The sequence below is a fragment of the Pteropus medius genome, unplaced genomic scaffold (assembly GCF_902729225.1).
Source record: "Pteropus medius unplaced genomic scaffold, Ma_sr-lr_union100, whole genome shotgun sequence".
NCBI lineage: Eukaryota > Metazoa > Chordata > Mammalia > Chiroptera > Pteropodidae > Pteropus > Pteropus medius.
Window position 1 is genome coordinate 3128169 of NW_024354886.1, and position 21061 is coordinate 3149229.

A 21061-nucleotide genomic window follows, 5' to 3' on the forward strand; every position below is an offset into this window, starting at 1 on the left:
AGGCTGTTCCTTTTCATTGGTTTTATAGCCTTCAGGTTCTTTTCCATCATAGGCACTGAGTGTACTATGTGTCCTCTGATCAAGATTTTTTAGTAACTTTATAGTGCCAAAAGTTTAGCTTGGCATTGTGTCCTCCATTATCTGGCCACTGCATTTTACCATTCCTCAGTACAGCCCTCTGTGCCATTCACAACTTTATCCTGATTGGCCCAGGCACTTATTGCTGCATAGTCCTATGATCTGGTCAAAGAATCATCGTAATAACCCCGGTACTACTTACTGTTTGTCTGCCACTCTACTAAGCACTTTTTCATGTTATTTCATGTAATCCTCACAACTCATTTTGGTAGGTATCATCTTCTTCATTTTGTAGATGAGAAAACCAAGGTTCAGAGAGGTTAAATGTCTTGCCCAAGTCACACAGCCAGAACAGGGCTGAGTAGAACTCAGCCCTGCCCCCGCCCAGGTCAAACCCAAAGTCATCCCACTCTTCCCTTTCCAATCCACTGAAATGAGCGGCAGATAATGGCATTCATTAGAGGTCAGTAAATTTGTCTCCTTATTCTTGCTGCTCCCATGCCTGAAATACTTTCCCCTTCAGAGATCTCAATGTTGTACTTCTCTCAATATACCCCAGAGACTCTCCCTCACTTTGAATTCCCTCAGTTGTTGCTTCCTCCCTTTCTACCATGTGATCATGGATTACTTAAACTTCCATTGCCTTGGAATTGTTCTCTAGTAATTTCACGAAGGTGCATTTGAGCCTGGCTACAAACTAACATTCAGACTGGCTAGACGGCCAATGTCCATAATAATAACTAACAACCAATGTTGCTGAAAATGAAGACCAGTCATCAGAACACTGGTAGAGGCATACGGAGAAGGCCTCACAGTAGAATTAGTATAGTCATATCTCTGGGCTACAGTTTCCTCATCTGTAAAGTGCAGGGGCTCAAACTAGATAATCTTTAGTCGACAAATATTTTTTGTACTCCACGCACCGGGCACTCGTCTAGGCAGGGGGTATAAAATAGACAAAAATCCTTGCCTTCGTTCTAGTACAAAGAGACAATAGACAAAATAAATAAGTAAAGTATATACGATATCGGATGGTGATAAGGGCTATGGAGAAATATAAAGCAGGGAACGGGGAAAGGAAAAGCCAAGGAGTGACATTAACTGACTTACATTTTAAAAGGCTCACTAGCTGCTGGTGGAGAACAGACTGTAATAGGATCAGCAAGTGAGTGAGCAGGAAGACCAATTAGGAGGTAATTGCAGCAATCCAGATGAGGGCTGGTAGTGTGGCTTGGACAAGGAGTAGAGGAGGTTAGACGTGGTCAGGTTTTAGATATATTTGGAAGGTAAAGCCAGCATAATTTACTGAGGGATTGTACGTGGAGCAGCCTCAAGGATATCTCCAAGGCTTTTGGCTCGGAAGTAAGGAACATCTGGAAGGATGGAGTTGCTAGTAACTAAGATGAGGAAGACAATGAAAAGAGCAGGTTTTGAAGAGAAAACCAAGTGGAAATAGGGAGTTATCAGGGCTGGGTGGGGTATACAAGTCTAGAGTTTAAGAGGAGGTTCAGTCTGATATAAATGCCAGGGCCATCAAAGTATAGGTGATGTATCAGACACGTATTAAGCACCACTTTACTTTTTTTTTTTTTAATTATTTTATTATTATTTATGCCTACAGCACCTGGTCTTCCTAGGTGGTCTCTTATCCAAGTACTAACCAGGCCCAACCCTGCTTAGCTTCCGAGATTAGACATCGGGCTTGTTCAGGGTGACATGGCTGTAGACCATGGACTGTGGCTCCACTGGGGTGTGAACCCAGGACCTTCTACATGTAAAGCAGACGTGCTAACCGCTACAGTATGGAACCATGCCCAAGCACCACTTTAAATACTCTTGGCCCACCTCTTCCTCCAGCTGATTTAATGCAGCTGATGTTGGCTGTATTTGCAATGGGTACAAACCAATAGTGCCTCACGCCCGCCTATTCTGTGGATTTCTTGCTTCCTGCCTAAGGATGGCTGTAGAACAGCAGAGGGAATTCACTCAGCACTGTCATGTACAACTCAGAATTATGGAGGAGTTGATGCTCATGGGACCACCCTTACCCAATGGTGAATGGAAGCTGATGGATAAATGTGGATCTACTTTTATCGCTTGAAAGTTCTGAATCACCTTAGAAGGCTCTGTGGAGCCAAGCCTCAGTCTCTCATTATGGTGTCAGCTCAATAACGCATCCTTGAATTGGTTTCCTTTTCTTCTCTGTTTTTTTTTTTTTTTGACCCTGTCCCTCATTTCTGCTCTCTAGAATTTCATTCCCATATAAACTACCTGCATGCAAACCTTTTATTAAACTTTTTCTTCTAGGGAGACCTAGGCTAAGACAGGTGGCATTTAACTCCACGAGACTGAATGAGATCACCATAAGATTAATGAAGAGAGGGAACAGATCCAAGGACTGAGCCTCAGGCCCCTCCCACATTTACAGATGAAGGAGTTGAGGAGAACCATAGAGTAGACCCTGAAGAATAACCAAGAGAATGCAGTGTTGTGGAAGCCAAATAAAAACGTGTTTCCAGGAAGAAGAAATGATTAGCTGATCTTTGCTGGGCAGTCAAGTAAGACGAAGACTCAGTGGTGATCCTTAGGCTTGACCACCACCGTAGAGGGAATTGGGGACCGTAGGGAATAGCAGTCTGGGTGGAGTTGCGGAGTGATTGAAATGGGTTTGAGAGAGAAGCAGGAGGGGAAGTAGAGTCAAGAGAGATTTTTTTTTTTAAAGATGGGTGAAAATATAATATATTTAGATATATTTATATGCTGATGCAAATGATTCAGCAAAGAGGGAGAAAACGATGATGGAGGAAAGAGGAGGGAGTATTGCTGAAGGGAGGAGGGGAGGGGATCCAGTGAAGGTGTTTGCCTTAGATAGGAGCACCAACAGTTTATCCCCAAACTGCAGGAGGGAAAACAGAGTGTCTGGGTGAATTCTCACATCCCGTGACTGGCTAGGTGCTTGAATTCCAAGAGGTCATTAAGACTTTGAGTCTGGGCTTTCCACCATCCCCCTCCATTTTAGAGATGAGACCCAGAGAAAAGTGACCTCCCCAAGTACACACCATGGATTAGATGCAGAATTGGAATTAGAACCCAAAGCTCCTGCTGCCTTGGCCAGTACCTTCGGGCCGTCCGGCCTGACCATACTCTGCCACTCACCCCACCTGCATTCTGGGTAGTGGACGGAAGCCTAGTGGACTCCGGGAAGGACATTAGAAGAGGGTAACAGAGAAATGGGCAAGCTTCAGAATAGGACTAATAAGCCACCAGGTGAGTTCATTTGAAGGTCTACTGATGAGTTCAAGGAACCTCCCTAGATATGTTTAGGAGTCAACTTAATCACTGTAAGGAAAGCTGTAAACCAGCAAATTAGGTTGAGAAAAATCTGCCAAAATGCAGAAGGAGAGTATTATAAATCCAAGTGCCAACAGAAGAGCACAATATTCCTCCTGGCATATTGATTCCTGGTTTCAAATATTCTGTCAAGCCTGGTCTCTCAATTCGGGGGTTGAAAATATGGTCCCTGTAAAGTTAGATAGAGTTGAATGCAGTATGAGTAGGCCGTGAGTTTCCAGGAGGAAGCCGTAACAAAGAGGCATGAACATGCTGGTCCCAAGGAAGAACCACACACTAGACTTTGCCTTGACCTCTGGGAAACTTACAAACCTCTGCATTCTCTTTCCCCTAATTCCATTCATTTCACAAACATTCTCTGCGCTCTTGTGCTAAGTGCTACAGAAATGCAAAGTAAGGAAGTGGGGGAGGGGGACATACAGAACAGATAAACAGAAAGAGATCCTGACCTTAAATTTTTATAGTCTTATAATAAGAATGAGCTAGGCACACATTGGACTGTGATTTCCTGCCCAGTGCTCCCGTTTCTATTATCTCAGTCCTGGATGGGAGGGGGTGTACAGAATGGGGATACTATGTCTAGTCACTGCGAAGACAGCTCCCTGACTGTAGATTCAAAAACATAAATTATAAACTGCTCTTGGGTACAAATTACTCCCATGTGAGTTTGTTGAGCGTGATCCACTTATCTCTCAGGCTGATTGCTAGTAAAATCTGCCCAAGTAGCTAAAAGCCTGTTTGTTTTATGACAAACAGAAGAAAGGGGCCTTGCTGAACCTTGGGCCTAGGATAAAACCTTAAGCCAATGCTCTAAGATGTTTGTTTGGGGAATACTTAAGCCAGTACAGTCTGTGATGCCTCTCTTCCCCTTTTCCACCAAAACAATATTTGAAGAGATGCATAGGACTGGGTTCTTCTGACTTCCACCATTCGGCATGTTGAGGGTGGGCTGAGGAGATGAAGAGCTGGAATGTCCCCATGTGATGGCCAGAAATGCTTCTCTGAAGAAATAATCATGATTCTTTATTTTCGTCGCCCTTTGGACCTGTCTTAACGCATTTGCAATATTAGTGATCTCACCCTCACATCCTCCCCGTGAGGTAGGTGGGGCAGGTTTTATTATCGCTGTTGTACAGCTGCAGAGACTGAGGCTCCGGGAGGTGACTTGACTCGACCCAAGTCACATTGCTCGTAAGTGGTGGAGCTGGATGGAACTGAAGTCCAAGTCTCCTGATGGTGAGTGGTAAGTGCCGAGGTGACAAGGAGTCTCCTCTGCCCTCAGTTGAATGTGTGGCCTTCCCTCGCAGGAGAGCCAGGCTTTGAGTCCCAGCTCTGCCCTCACCAGTTGTATGACCTTGAGCAGGTTATTTAAGGGTCTCTGTGCCTCTCCTTCCCCATCTGTAAAATGAGCAAACTAATAGTACCTGAGTCCCCATAAGGCGTTTTGGAGGAGTAAATGACATATTAGAGAGAGAGCAAGAAACAATATGTGGCAAGCGTGAGACAGTAATAAGTATTATATCCCAAACCCCCCAAAATCTTTTCCCCTAAGGCACGATCCGAAAGTCAGTAGTTGAGAATCCCGCAGGAGACTCACAGCTTCCCTTCCTCCCTCTCCTGCGATCCCTCTCTCTGTGATTATGCTCCCTCACATTCATATGGCTCTCTTTTCCTTTTCAGAGTGCTTGAGATCCTCCTGACAATCCTGTAAAATAATAGAATCCACCCTCTTCTTACAAATAAGAGGAAACCAAAGTAAGAGAGGTGAACTGCCTGCCTTAAGGCAAAGCCTGTCAACCAGTGAGCTGGGACTCTGCCCCCATATAGTTTCAACTCGCTGTTCCTGGAAATCTTTAATAGTGTGGGTTTCCCATTCTGCCTTTGGAAGTGGCAGCCAGGGGATCTAACTGAATCCTTGCAAGCTCAGGATTACCTTTGAAAGGGACCAAAGTTCTGCCACCCCAAAATATGCCTCTTGGGATGTTGATTTAAGCTCAGTTATTAAGAAACAAAAGAACCTTTGACCCTCCTCCCTTACCTCCCTAAAGGAATTCAGATGGAAGAACCTGCTTCAGGAAGGTAGCCTTAGCATATTCATCTTAGCATATATGAATTTAGAGCTGCAGATAGGGAGGATCCAAGCAAAGTCTGTTTGGTAGACTCTCCTTTGTATCCCATTGTTTCTGGGTTGCCCAGCAAGAATTTGTTTACCACATGTTTGCTCTTTCTCATCTGCTTGTGAATTACCTGCTTTCCCATTGAAATCCCAGACTTCTACCCACTTCTCCTTTGTCCAAAATGGCGTATAAACCTTAACTGCCCAGTGTGTCTTTGGGACTCATATCTATGGCACCCACACACAAACATCCATAATAAATTTTGGACATTTTGTTCTGTTAATCTGTCTCTTGTCAATTTGGTTATTAGCCCAGTTAGAAGAACTTAGACGATGAGAGAAGAGTTATTTTTTTGTGTGTCCCCACACCTTTCAGAACAAAAACAGTGGAGAATAAAGTGGTTTGCAGCCTAGAGACAACCTCCAGCCCACACAGCTTCCCTGCACAAGTCCTAGGCCTGGGTGTTAGAAAGGCAACACAGGATATGGGGCAAATTCCAGCGGACTCTTCACAAGTGAGCGAGAGCTGAAAAGGTCAAAAGGGCACTGCTTCCGCCTGAGATTCCAGCGTCAGCTCTGCCATTTGGTATCTGGGAACACCTTGAACAAGTCAAGGTGCTCCTCCATTTCCTCATCTATAGCAGGAAGACTGGATTAGATAATGTCTCAGCTGCCTTCCTGATAAGCCGATGCTTGAGGACACATTATGAGCAATTTCTAAAAATGCTTTTATTGTGAAAAATTTCAAACAGATTCAACATAAACAAAACAGTACTATGAACCCCCATATTCCCTTCGCCGAGCTTCCGCGATCATCAACATTCTACCTTTCTCCTTTCGCCCCTACCTCTGCTCCCTCTTCCACATTGACGGTTATTTTGTATAGTTCTTTTTTAGGTGAAGTTTACAAACATTGAAATGCAGAAATCTTAACTGTGTAATACTGACAAATGGATTCGCCCTTGTAAACTATACATCTATCATGATACAGAATACTTCCACTTTCCTAGAAAGTTCCCTCGTGTCCATCATGGACAAATGTATGACAGAACTTATTAAACATAAATGTGAGTTTCGCACGCTGAGGGGTAGCAAATACGTCCTTTTCAGGCCTGGCTGGGTCAGAGTCAGATTTGCAGTTTTAAGCCATTATTCTCCTTTCTGCTTCTGTCCACTCCTGCCATCCTGTGTGTCCCTAGGGGTTATGGCCTTCTCCTGCAGGTATCCAGTATACAATTATTCTATTAGAAGGCCTTTGCTATCCTAGCCGCAAATTCTCAAAAGCTTTCTTTTCTTCTTCCTATACATTTATCCTCCAGGGTTTTTCTTTTGTTCTCTTCCGTTTTTCTTTCCTACCACTCTTTCTCATGACTGCTACTGCTTCTCTCCTTTAGAGCATTCTCACTTGTATTCAGATTGTCCTCTCTGATCTCACTGTCCTTTGTCTTTGGACTGTTCATATCCTGGACAGTGGACATTGAGCCTTAACCCTAGGGTCCAGCCCAAGGCTGGGCACTTAGTCAACAGTGAGTGAGTGAGTGAGTGAGTGAGTGAGTGAATGCTAAGGACAGTATGCTCTAGAAACACCTGCAGTCTAGTAACTGTGGTCCACTAAGGAACCCCAACCTGCCGGCCTTGCCATTTCTGGACCACATCTTTCTGCATTGAGCAAAAAACGATTTATCTGCCCCTCGGGAAGCACCATCATTTGAAAGGAAGAAGGCTGATTTCCTGGCAAAATGTGACCTAAAGGACCATTCTCCCCCCCCAGCCCCCATCATTAAAAAACAAAACAAAACAAAACAAAACAAAAAAACCAGAGCAAGCTGGGCTATCAGGGATACTTCCTGTTTTCCTCTCTTGAAAGCATCCTGGATAGATGAAACTGAAGGATCAAAGGGACTGTCTGCCTCTGGGGCTTGGGGACTGGCAGAATGGTTTTTAACCCTCTGCTGTCTCCTACGTGTGAGTGCATAGGCAGTTTATGTCTTATATTTCTTAGATAGATTTAACTTTCTGAGGGCAGGGGCCTTGCCATTCATTCATTCATCAAACAATACTGTACTCTATCAAATGCCAGGCTTTGTTTGAGGATCTGGGGTTACAGGGGTGAATATGACACAGTCCCTGGCCTCATTCATCTAACAACAATGACCACAAGTACTAACTTGATTAAGCACTTTGTGTCAGGCGCTCACTATATGCTTTTCATGCATTAGATCCCCACAACAAGCTTATGGGGCATTATTATGCTCATTTTACAGATAAGGAGAGTGAGGCTCATGGAGGTTGAATAACCTGTCACAGGCACATGACTAGTAAATGTTGAGGCTGGGGTTAGAGTCCAGTGGTCTGACAGCTCAGCCTACCTTCTTAGTTGCTACACTAGCCTGAAACATGGCAGTGACTCATTGCAAGTAATTTTTACAAGTGCAATTTATCTCTGGGCTCGGTCAGGTGGCTTCTGATGACCAGGTTTGTTTGCATCCCATTTACTGCATGGCACTGTACTAGAACTGAGGTGAGTCTGCTTGCAGCCCTCAAAGACTGGAAATCAGGCTGAGAAACCAACAGACAATGTTTAGTCTTGTTTAGGGAACAAAGAGTATATCAGGCTTTTGCTTTCCCTCTTCCATTTCTGGAACAAATCAGTTTCCCCATTTTTGTTTGTTTTTGTTTTTCCCCTCAAAAGTCTCAAATAAACATATACTGAGGCCTTTGCTTATATTTTCTTGCATCTTTGCAAAAATAGATAGTATTATTTTCTCTGTTTTTCTGGGGAGGAACTAAGACGCAGAGTGGTTTCTTAACATACCCAATATCACACAGCTAGACAGAGCAAGGATTTGATCCCAGGTTTGACTAACTCCAAAACCTACACTTTAATTGTATTGTCTCCCTGACGCTGAAACTTGGCAGAAAGAGGAAGGAACTCCCTTCCTGCTGAGATTCCTGACAAACCGAAAGTGGCAGGTGAAGTAACCTTGAGATCATTGGTTAGGGACACCTGGCACAAAAGGATCTTAAGGTGCTTCCAATTCTGCAATTCTATCTCTTTAAGACCCAGAGCTCCCGTGCCAAGCCTGCTCCGTGATCCTCAGAGATTTCAGGGTGGGGAAACTGGATTGAACGCGCTGACATACAACAAGCAAAAAAAGACCTCAGCATTTTTGCCTCGCCTCGTTGGCTCCGGCCTTTCCCCCCCACAACTCTCTCTCATTTATTTATTACTATGCTATTCCCTGGCCCAGCTGCTGTGTCAATACTGATAAAAGCAAATCGCCCCACAAACAGGTGCAGCCTGGAGCTGCCCCTTGGACAGCTGCCAGGGAATGTGATCGTTCAGCTGGGGTGACCTGCCCCTGCCCAACCCCCTTCTCGGCTTCCAGCCCAGGGCATGTGTCCTTGGGCAGTTAATGTCATTCTGCGTGTTCCGAGCCTGGTATCTCAGTTGGCATCACGGGACTCAAGCTGGCAGGTGTAGTTAGGGGGTGGAGGGTGGGCGAGTGCAGGACAGAGCGGGGGGCCTCCAGGAGTTCCTGATCTGTGTATCTATTTTCTCTTTCGGTTTCTTCTGAAATTCAGATAATACTGTCACCGAGTCCCTCCTGCAAGTTTTCGAAAAATATTTCCTAAGAATATCGCTGCCTGATTTTTCTAGGTAAATATTTTTCCCAGGCCTACCCATTTCCAAACTCACACGAATGCTTGCAATTTAATGATCCAAAGACATTTTCTGAGCATCTCCTAGCGCTTAGCTGAGGGTTCACCTATATCAACATTTTGTGAGCCAACCACGTTATCCAGAATGCATTTTGATGCTACCAAGCCATGTGACTTTGACTCTGGTTTGGAAAAGATTATATTTCATTCTCCCCCACCCCCTTCTGTGTTTTGCCCCCAAGCATCGTTTTCTCCACTTCCCTAGGGTACCAGCCTTTCCGGAAATGCCGCTAGCAGCCTCCGACTCCCCTGGAGGTGGGACCCGGGCAATAAGGCAGTGACAAAGCAGGGCGGGTCTGACGTTGGGGCTGAATTGGGCGGAGGGCCGGGGCTGGGACCGCGGGGCCGGCTGTCCGCCTGCGGGAGGCCAGGGCAGTGTGCAGCTCGGGAGGGGAGGAGGTTGCTATGCAAATGACGCGGCGGCCTGCGGCCCCCCTTACCCAGGGGCCCTCTGGTTGCCAAAACAGACCATTCCCCAGAACAGTCGCCTAGAAACGGGCGCTGTCATAGCAGCCTCTGCAGCGACAGCGAGCCAGCCGCGCTGCCAGGAGGAGCTGGGTCAGGGTGTTCAGACCTCCTCAGCACCCCCTCCCCACCCAGTCTCCACCTCAGGGAAGGGAGTGGTGGCTTGGGCCCCTCCTTGGAGCAGGGGAGGCCGCTAATTGGATTGGAACACTCCAGAAACACATTAGCTGCTCCTCCCTAGGGGAAAGGGGTGTGGGGGGGCGGGGCGGGGTGGGCATTGCAGACTGTCTTTGTGCTGGGTCTCAGCCTCACCCTCCCTGCTTCCTCGCCCTGACCTGGTTGGTCCTTGCCAGCCTCCACCCACCTAGCGCCTTTCTAGGGCACAATGGCAAGCTCACTGCGGAGTGGAGGAGACATTGATCAGATAATCACCAAAATGAAATTCAGCTATGATAAGGAGAAGTACATGATGCTATAGGAATTTAAGATATGGTATCTGACTGCTTTGATGGGGTTAGGGAAGAATGCAGGTTGCTGTGGCTCCCAAGCCAATACCCTAACTACTTCATCCCTCAACACCGCGCTCTTCTCAGCAGCCTTCCCTCATCTCGCCCAGCCTATGCTGACCTGGCGGTCCCCAAACCATGGGAACAGAGACATTTTGCAGCAAGAGAGTTAGTTCCTTGTTATTTAAGTGTCTGTATCTTGCCTCTTACTAATTAAAAGACAGCGTAAACTTCTAAAAGGCAGACCCGTATAATTCTGTGATGGCACACCTTGATCATAAAGAACAAGATAGTTTTTACGAGATCTGCTTTAATTTAGTGCCAGTGATCTTTATCACCCTGGTAGGCCTCTAACACTGCCTTTGCAGTAACTGTTTTAGATTGGGGAAGGGGGAGACACTCAGTGACATTAAACCAACAGGTAGGCTACTGAGAAAGTGACTACTCAGGACACAGCATTCCATATGGTCCAGATGCTGCATGCCGTGGGCAAAGGTGTTATGTGAGCATTTTTCCAATGGCGGTGGGAAGACAGCTTTGTGCTTCCATGCTGGGAAAGGAAGTCCCCTTCCTTCATAATCCATAGGAGGTCTTAGGCGTCTTGTGACGCAAACAAAGTCTTCGCTCAGCCTGGCTCAGTAAGGCAGCATGTAATTGTGTAGTCTCCTCCCTCCTTTTTCTTCCTTTCCTTCCTCATGAATTGAGTGCCTATTGTGTGCCAGGCACTGGAGATTCAGAAGATGATTCAATTGGAATTGAGAAATACCACATATAGTACAGGGAACATTTATCGTGCCTTATGGTCACCAGTATCTTTGATCAACTTTCCTGTGTTTGTGGGTTTTCCCCATATCATAAATCCCATTTCTCCAAAGGCCAGAAATTTGCTTTCTTTCCCAGACTCCTTTGCAACTAAGGTGTAGGCATGTGACCTAAGTTCCACAAATCATATACACCCACGTGAGATTTTGATTTGGAGAAGAGCAACTAAGGAAACAGATCCTGGGGAAGGGGGTTGGAGGAGGTATCTGGCCTTTAGGGCAAGAGGAGGGATGTTCTGGGATCCAACTTCCACCATAGTTAGAGTGAGACAAGTTGCAGAATTTATGCTGATTAATAATTGCCATGGTGGCTTAGCTGGAAAAGTATTTAGGTGCCATCCCTAAATACTGAGCCTCTGTGCCTATTTCCCCTTCTGGATTCCATGAATCCTTAATATTTTTAAAATAAGTTCCTTTTCTGTTAGAGTGTATTCTGTTGTTTGCAACTAAGAACTCGTACAGATGGATGGTTGGATGGATGTATGGATGGATGGATAGATGAATTGAAGGATGAGTGGTTACATAAAGAATGGATGAGTGGGTGGGTGGAAGGGTGGATGAAGGGTGGGAGAAGGGTGGGGTGGGCGGGGCAACAAATATTGAGTGAGTTTTTTTGGGAGATGGGATTATGGTTATTTTTTCTCTTTGCTTCTCTGCATTTTCTTCTTCTCTTACTCCCCCTTCCCCTCTTCTTCCCTCCTCCTCCTCCTCTTCCTTCCTCCTTGTTTTTGTTCTTATTCTTTTTTACAATGAAAGCAAATTACTTAAAGTTATCAGAACCCCAGACCTAGAAGAGCACACAGTCCAGTGGGAGATCACAGGGAAGACAGAAGCCAACTCAATTCTGAGGTTTCTAAGCCAGTATGAGCTCTGGAGCGGCCCTGACTCTGGATTCAGATTCCACTGCCTCAGCAATCCTGCCCTGACCGCTAGCAAAAAGCCTTCCTTCTTTTTCTCTCCCTCTCCTGAACTCCACACCCAAGGCTGTGCCCACCACTCAAGAAAGCATGCACTTGGTTCATCCTGCCTTGTGACATTGCTCCTATCATTACTCAACCATTCTATTTTACCTTGAGCAAGGATGACACGCACATTTGTGACTCAGCCCACATTGTTCTGCCCTCTCCTAGCTCTGGACTTCCAGTGGCACTGACTGTGCCTTGGTTGGCAAGTGCCACAATCTTGTTCCGCAGCTATTTTTCACATGCACATGTCCTATCGCCCAGCCTATACTGTCAGTCCCATGGTGTCTGGGATGGCAACTCACGTGATTTTTGCAAACCCCATCCCCACAGCTTTGTGGGAAGTAAGATTTTGGGATATGCCTATAGAAGATGTGGGTCATATGTTTCTTTTCACCTTGATGACTTTCTTCATAGTAAAATTATAAGCTTTTGCAGGCAGAGAGAGCCTTTTTCCTTCTTTTCTTCCTTCCTTCAGTTATTCATTCATTCAGCACTTAATGTCTGTGATGTGCCAGGTATTCAGCGTTTGATAGCAAGAAACATATATAGGCAAATAAGTGGAGGGAAAGTGGTAGAAAAGCTTAGATAGCCAAGTGTGCAGGGGAGAGAAGAGAATGTTTGGTTGGAGCAGAAAAGGCTTTTCCACAGGAATAATTTTTTAAATGGTTTTGTTCTTAATACTTAACATATATTCATTCACTTAATCCTTTCAACAGCAACAAAGCAAATAGTATTGTTATTACTTTCATTTAACAGGCGAGGAAACAAAAGCCCTGGGAGGTTTAATGTTTTATAGGATTTTTGCAGAGCTGGTATGTGCACCCAGGCCTCTCGGCTCTGACGTCAGTGAGGGTAACTCCTGCCCCATATCGCGTTAAACGGATTCTGGAAATTGAGTAAGTGATCACCAGACATGGAGGCCTTCTACACAGGCCAGGGCATGGAGTGGCTACTCACTACCACAGCCTTGGAGTCCAGTTTTTCTTTGTTCTCGAAGGGTAATTTCGGGGCTGAAGAGTGGTGACCCAACCAAAATTGCGAGATTGGCAGAATGGGTTTCTTTTCTCCAGGTGTGTGGTGGGGGGAGCATTGGTTTTGGAGCCACAGGTGCTAGGGATCCGGTCTCAGCCCTGCCACTGACCAGCTGAGGCAAGTCACTCAAGATCTCTCAGCCTCAGTTTTCTCGACTGCTAATTGAGGATTATAACTTCATAGTGTTGACATAAGATTAAATGAGATAATGCATGTAGGTCAGTTTAGAATAGTGCCCAGCACCTAGCAAGCTGGCCAAAAATGGCACTTATTTTAAGTCTCAATCTCTTACCTACAATTTCAAAAGCCTAAAAACTCTGAAAACAAAACATTTTTGGCAACAAAACCTATCCTGAACAATGCAAGGTCATTTACAGTCGCTCTATAGTCCCACCTATTATGATGACCTATATACTTCATTGCAGAAATATTAATCTGCTTGAATATAGGATGCTGTCCACATCCTGCTAGTGGTGGTATTACAAAATATATGGTACAGGCATTGTGTTGCTTTTCTTAAATCTAAAATCTGACTTACAAAACAGATCTGACTCCAAAAGCAGCAGATAAGGGGTTTGGACCACTCTCTTCACTTGTAATCTGCTTCTTACCCCAGTTGCTCAAATGGCTCTTGGGCACCCAGAATCAACCTTTCCCTTTAAAAGAAATACATATACACACACATACCCTTTGGATTTCCCACAGACCTGTCTCCCTCGGCCAAGGTCCTTTGCTCCCAACAATTCCTCCACTCTTCTTTCTGCCAATCCCATTGCATTTTGGTGCTCTTTTCCCCCTGTGCCCTATTTAAGAAGGTGGACTTTGGAGATGTATCCTTCTCCGAGCTGCTCTGGCAGTATGGTCTCAGCAAGTTGTTACCTGTCCATGGGCTGCAGAATTATTGCCAGAAGTCTGTATGTCTATTTGTATTCCCAGTATTGCCTGCCAACTGTGTAAGTAATGTCTGTCTCCTGTTCGACTGTGCTGAAGCCCTGGTCTTTTTTCCACTATGAATTTCCCCGGTTGACTAAAGCCCAAAATAACCACTCTTCTCATCTGCAGGACTGCAACAATTTCCGGAAAGAAAAAGGAGTCCTCATGTTGGAGCAGGATGGAAACCACTGAGCTGGGCTGTCAAGTAGCATGTCATTCATTCCTCTTTAGTAGACAGGGAGTCATGAGACCTGAGGTCAGGTTCCAGCTCCTCCCCTGGCCGGTTGGATGATCTTGGGGGCAGCCCTATGTGACTTGGAGAGCTTTGGTTTCCTCATCTTGGAGCAGAGTTCATGAAAATTATTTGGCAAGATTGTCAAGAAGATTAAATGAGATAATGAAAGGACTCTGAATACTGTAAAGTGTTGCACAAATGTAAGGATTGTTGTCATATTCTTACACATATTGACAGCTTCTTAAGGGCAGGGACAGTATCTTCTGTTTTCTTCAGTTCTCTCAGCGACACCTCCCAACCCCCACCACCTCCTGCACTCAAAGCAGGACTATGGCGATGACCTTGTTAAAACACTGCACAGACGCTAGCATAGCGGCTTAGCACATAGAAGTTGCTTAATAAATGGTAGCTAATACGAATGCACGTCCTACTGTTGTATGGCTTCTGGTTCAGATCTTCTCTCTGCCACTTGTGGGGCAGCGAGTGTGACCTCGGGCAGGGTTAACACTAACGCGCCCTATCACACATGGCTGATGAGAATAGTAGCTAGTTCATACAGCGGTTATGAGAACTGAAGGAATTTGGTCTACGTAATAGAACCAGACACAAATCCAGCACTCTGTAGGCATCAGCTGTTATCGTTTTATTATTATCCACTGAGCAATTCTTCAAGAGGTAGTATGAGAAGATCACCGGACTGGAAAGTCAAAAATCTAGGTCCTTGTCTTTGTTCAGTCAATGAGGCCTTCAAAGAAGGTTAGATGTCCAGGCCGGCCTCTCAGGCTCAGCACAAGTAATGTGGTGGTGACTGTGCAGAGGGGTCATCTCCCCCAGACTGGACATTATTAGATTAAAGGCATGCATATTTAACCTTTGGATAGATATCACAATTGTCCAACAGGCTGCTTGTTCTCGTTTGTGTTCTTTCCCATCGGAACAAGAGGACCTGTTTCCCTATACCCTGACCCACCTACATTTTAAGTTTAAATTTTATTATTTTTTGACTAGGCAATGTTTGCAGAGGACATAAAATTTTAAAAGGCATAAAGGGGCACGCAACGAGGAGTCTCTTCATCCTTGTCCCAGCCATCCAAGTCCCCTCCCCAGAAACGCAAACTTTGATCTCAGCCCGTCCGGTAAGTGAAATGGCATCTGACTAAATAAATCTCACTATGGTTTTTATGTGAAAATAAACCAGAATATATTTTAGAATAGAATGTTGCATTCGAATGAATTTTAAGATAAAACTAGAGACTTCGAAGACATTTTATGCTGAAGGGTGGGGCAAGGTGGGAGCTGCTTCTGGTTCTGTTTCTCACCTTCTCTTGGGAGAACAAGTAGATACAGCTCTGAGTTCACCTATAAAGTGCAAGCTTGGAGACGCTTGATTATATTGGGGTTTTCCTCATCGCTCCAGTCACCTGTGTACATTCTTTCTCATGCCTCTTCCTGCTCTTGACTTGGCCACCACCTTGATGCCTAACCTTGAGTCAGTCGCCTCCTCTCTGGGCTTCAGTTTTCCTCACTTGTAAAAAGAGGTGTTGGACTAGGCCCATTCCAGGTATAACATTCCAGAACTGATCAACTAATTCACATTAAGGTGTAGATGACTGATAACAGCTTAATGTATTACCTGTCCTGTGTGGGGGAGCATTTGAAGAGATGCAGTTTCTCATTCCCAAAGAATGAATGTGTATGGTGCAATTTCAGGTAAGGCCACAGGTGGATGAGGATGATGTGGGAGGAGGGGACGGATGCCTTTCCTGGCTTTCTCCAGTGGTCAGTGGGGTGGGGCGCTGCTCCAACCAGGGCTGGTATTGGCTCTGATTTGATGTGCCTACTGGTTTTCTTCCAGAACTCACATCACACTCATTTCTTTCTGCCTGTGGCCAAGAGCAGAGTATTGTCATACAGAAAAATGCCTCATCAGGGAAACTCATGTGTGTGGCCTGGAAAACTACCCTGTCCCCTGGGGCAAGGGGTGTGGTGGGGGGTTGTTAGCAGGTTGACTTCCAGGTTGGCAGGTCAGTTCTCATCCTGGGCCAGTAAGGAGACACCTGCTGGAGAGCCATCAGCTTTCTATCAGAGCAGGTGGTCCCGCCACACCTGGATCCAGGACACCTGCTTTTCACCCAGGGAGAAAGGCTGTGCCAAACACTCTCTGGTTTCATTTTTTGTGGAAGGTTTGGTTTGGCTTCTCAATTTTTAGGGAGGGCTTGAGAGAAAGGATGGCCCACAGTCACCATTAGCACATCAGAAATAAGAAAGGCGTTTCTTTGGCTGGCAAAGTCTAGGCAAGCTGGCCTTGGACAGTGCCCAGTGCTGTAACCTAAATCATCTTCCTCTCCAATCCCCTTTGGGGTGCCATTTTGTCCCTCCCGCTGTCTGGGCCTTTCTTCAGTGGAGGCAGCTGGAGGAGTCAGTTTTTGCTCCATGCAAAGCAGCGGTAGGTGGGAATGGAAACCAGGGGCGATGGTCAGTGGTCCTCACGGTGTTGGCTGTGCTGAGGGGCTCAGACCAGACCTGGGATAGCTGTGCCTCGCTCTCTGTCAGAATCCCCATGATCTTATTCCTCTCCTTCTCTCTAGAGCAGGGCAGTTTCTCAAGACCTGTTGATACCTAACCCATGAGCCTCATCACGGAACGCACGGAGCTCTAGACCCTCCCGCCTTAGTGTTGTCTGAGACTAGTAGCACTGGCCTCACCTGGGAGCTGTTTAGAAATGCAGAATCTACAGACCCACCCTCGGCTACTGAATCAGAATCTGGGTTTTTACAAGATACTGAGTTGATTACAGTAATACACATTAATGTTTGGGAAACATGCCTAGGGGAGGTAGGAAGGAAATAGAAGCTCCTGGGGTGGGGACAGTTCTGAGAGGAAGACTCATGCACAAGCCTGGTTCAGTGGAGGGAGGTGGACACAGGAAAAGGTTAGAGAAGTTTCTCTAGGAAAATATGAGGAAGTAGGCAGGTGCCTTTATCATTTTCAGTTTTATTTTAATTTCATTTTTAATAGGCAATTTGTTTATATGGTTAAAATTCTAAGGGCACAGAAGGGTATGTCAAACAGCTTCTTTCCCATACCTGTCTCCCAGCCACTTCCCCCTCAAATGCAACCTATGTTACTAGGCTAGAGATATGAGATATTATGCAAATAAAAGTGTGTGTGTGTGTGTGTGTGTATTCTTATCTTCTAAAAAATTCAAATGGTGGCCACCATATACAGTGTCTAGATCTCGTTTTTTCCTTGATATATCTTGGAGATCACTTTATATCACTATGTAAAGAACACCTCAGATTGTATTTCAGCGGAATATTATTCTACTCTAAGAATGAACCTTAATTTATATTGCCAGGCCCATATGGATGGACTTGCAGAGTTTGTCTGTCTGTCTGTCTGTCTGTTTGTTTTTAAATTCACCTTCATTTTAGAACCTTATAATCTGGAAGGTCATTTAATCTAAACTCCCACCTTGTTTAGGAATTTTTTTGTAGCACCCTACTGCACTTCTGAGACCCAGGTCATTGTTGCCTCCTCTGGGAAGTTCCACCTCCCTCTCCCTCCCATCACCCTTGCACGTACCTTTGCCAGAGCCCTAATCACATGGTATTATTTAGGGAAAGGCATGCTAGCATTTGCCTTTGTATCCTCTCATTCCTGTTCCATCATGGTGCATAGTAGGTGCTCAACCAATGTGAATGGATTGACTTGACCATCCCTGAGAGGGGAATCCTCCAAATTCTGCTGCTCGAACAGTTCTAATGACAGAGAGCTCACTTCCTCAAAAGTCCATTCTGCCTTTGAGAGGCTGTATTGAAAGGTCCTTGGATTAAGCAAAGGCTGTTTTCCAGTGCCTTTTCCCTTTGGCTCTAGTGCATCTTTTAAAACAACACAGAAATTTAATCCCTCTTCCAGATGTTTAAGAGAACCATCCTTCTCCAAACCAAATATCCCCTCCCCCACAGTTCCTTGTGAGTCCTGGTTCTAAATCCTTCTCCTTCTAGCTTTTTCTCTCATACATTTTTCGGTTTGCAATATGATCCTTTAAAAAGTGATGTCTGACCACTACACACTTATTAGAATGGCTAGAATTAAAAAGACTGACCATACCCAAGACTGGCGAGGATGTAAAACAACTGAAACTCTCCAACTGCTGATGAAAATTTAAAATTACAAGCACTTTGGAAAAAGAGTTGACAGTTTATTAAAAAGTTAAACATACATTTTTCATGTGATCTAGCCATTCTACTCTAAAATATTTACCCAAGATAAATGAAAGCATATGTTTATTTAAAGACAAATGTTCATAGCAGCTTTATTTGTAATAAGATCTGAAAACAACCTAAATATCCATCAACAGTGAATGGATAAACAAACTGTGGTATATCCATACAATAGAATACTACTCAGCAAAAACAAAAACCAAATCAAAACCTATTGATGTACTTAACAACACCGATGAATCTCAATTATACTGAGTAAAAGAAGCCATATGCAAAATAACAAGAGTCTATGCTGGACGATTTCATTTATATAAAATTCTTAAAAATGCAAACTAATCGATAGTGTCAGAAAACACCTTACTGGTCTCTTGGGAGTATAGAGGCAGGGAGGAGCAGGAGGAAATATTACAAAGGACACAAGGAAACTTTGTGATGTGATAGTTTTGTTCGCTTGATTCTGGCCATAGTTTCACAAGTTTATGTATGTGTGTGCCAAAACTTATCAAATTGTATACTTTAAACTTGTATACAGTCTATTGTATGTCAATGATACCTCAAGAAATATCATGTCTGGAAATAGCCATATCCCCTCGATGTCACTGACTGGCAGGCACAGTAGGACAACTAGCTTATTCTATTTGGTCATTGTACTCCAACTGATGGAGCCCAAAGTTATGTGAGCTTTTTAAGAAGCTATATCACCATCCTCTCGGTTCAGCAAAAAATTCCAAGATCTTGATGTCATGAATACTGATAAGCCAAGTTTCCTACAACTGTAACATGAATTTTACCAAGGTCATTTACCCTTTCAATGATCATTTTCTTGATGTAATCAAGTGGAGATGGCACAGCATGGTGGAAAGAATGTGAATTTGGGGGTCAGATTTCTTTGACTAGAAACTCGGGGTGGATAAGTTACTTGGCTTCTCTGAGTCTCAGTTTCCTCTTCTGTAAAGTGGGACCATATTTCTGATCTCATAGATGTGCGACAATTAAGTGATACCCAAAGGAAATGAACTTAGCACAGGGCTTGGTCCATCAAGGTACTCAATGAAGAGAAGCTAATTGGATAGCTCCATCGCTCCTGCCTGGCACAATATTTTGAAATATTTTTTCTGTGTATGCCAGACCTCTCATAACATCTCTATATTTGATTTTAGCAAACCTATACACCTTTATTGGACTTTCTCATATCAACATTAAAATGAGCCAGATCAAAACCAGCTCCATGGCACATCAGCACTGAGATTCCTCCAGACCGATCTTCACTCCTTGGGTTGGAAGTAATGAATTTGGCCCTATATTTTTAAGTGTTATGACAATATGCTGGCTAATGTAGAAGTTGTCAGCGGAGCATGGGATGAAAGTAGATACAGCAGCAGCTGTGAAAAATAGAATGGCTGTTCTTTAAAAATTAGACAGAATTGTCATATGACCCCATAATCCCACTTCTGGTTATATACCTAAAAGAATTGAAAGCAGAAAGTCAAATAGATATTTGTTCACCCATGTTCATAGCAACATTATTCATAATAGCCAAAAGATGGGAGCAGCCCAATAGTCTGCTAGCAGATGAATGGATAAAGATAATGTAATATGTATATATTAATATATATAAATTAGATACACACACACATACACACACAATGGAATATTATTCAGCCTTAAAAAGAAATGAAGTTCTGACTCATGCTACAATCTGGATGAACCTTGAAAACATTATGCTCAGTGACATAAGCTAGGCACAGAAGGGCAAATATTGCATGATTCCACTTTCATGAGCTATGCAGAGTAGTCAAAAGGATGGATTGCGATGATGGCTGCACAACAATGTAATTATACTTCATGCCACAGAACTGTACACCAGAAAATGGTTAAAATGGTATGCATATGTATGTTTGTGTGTTATGTATATTTTACCACAATTAACAAAAGAGTAGAGCAGTAGGCTGTTCAATGGTGAAGAAGGCCTGGCCCTGGATCAATGCACAGCTGAGCTGGGATGAGCTGGAGAGCAGGTTGGCCTTGTCAGGCCAGGAGGAGACTGGAGAGGAGGCTCAGTATGTCCTGGTGAGCCTTGAAGTTCAGGCTGAGGGATTGGGATTTGAGATTCTCGCTGAGTCACCTCCTGGAGTAAAGCCTTTGTCTCCTGGTTAAAAAGAACAACTTCCTGAGGGTGAGGTAACCCAGGAACTCTATAGCTAGCATATTAAGTTAATGTGAGTGGGTTTGCTTGTCATCCTTTAAGACTGGGTTTGTGGTCAGAGTGGGGACTGATGGCATAGCACACTGGATGGGTAAGTCTTGAGAAGAAAGGTTGGAAAGATTCCTCATTTTCCTAGGATTCTCAGAGCTTGTATAGTGATTTCTCCATTCACTGCTGGTGTGTCCTTACTGTTCTGTGCCTCATTTTCCTCATCTGTAAACTGGGAAAATAGTAACCTCGTGTAACACTGATAAAGGAAAAAAGGTACACGCTAGGCATTTGCCACTTTTGTCTCCTTCTCCCTGCCAAGGAGGAAAGCTGGCCCTTTGGGTTGGGATGCTGTTTCAGGTAAAGTGGGCAGGACAAAGCCCAGAGTGGGTCAAATTTCTTTAAATAAGAAAGGA

At 44.5% G+C, this 21061-nt stretch overlaps 1 long non-coding RNA gene and 1 pseudogene across 1 annotated transcript in view; one reads left to right on the top strand and one right to left on the bottom strand.

The window, feature by feature from the left end:
• The window catches only part of LOC120597545 (uncharacterized), a 30818-nt gene extending 13041 nt beyond the window's left edge, over positions 1 to 17777 (top strand). The window contains exons 2-4 of the long non-coding RNA XR_005651411.1: positions 14120 to 14425; positions 15234 to 15361; positions 16814 to 17777. This is a non-coding gene — a long non-coding RNA (uncharacterized LOC120597545). The remainder of the gene's footprint in view (positions 1 to 14119; positions 14426 to 15233; positions 15362 to 16813) is intronic.
• On the bottom strand, positions 1691 to 1806 carry LOC120597715 (uncharacterized; annotated as a pseudogene).
• Positions 17778 to 21061: the final 3284 nt, after the last annotated feature.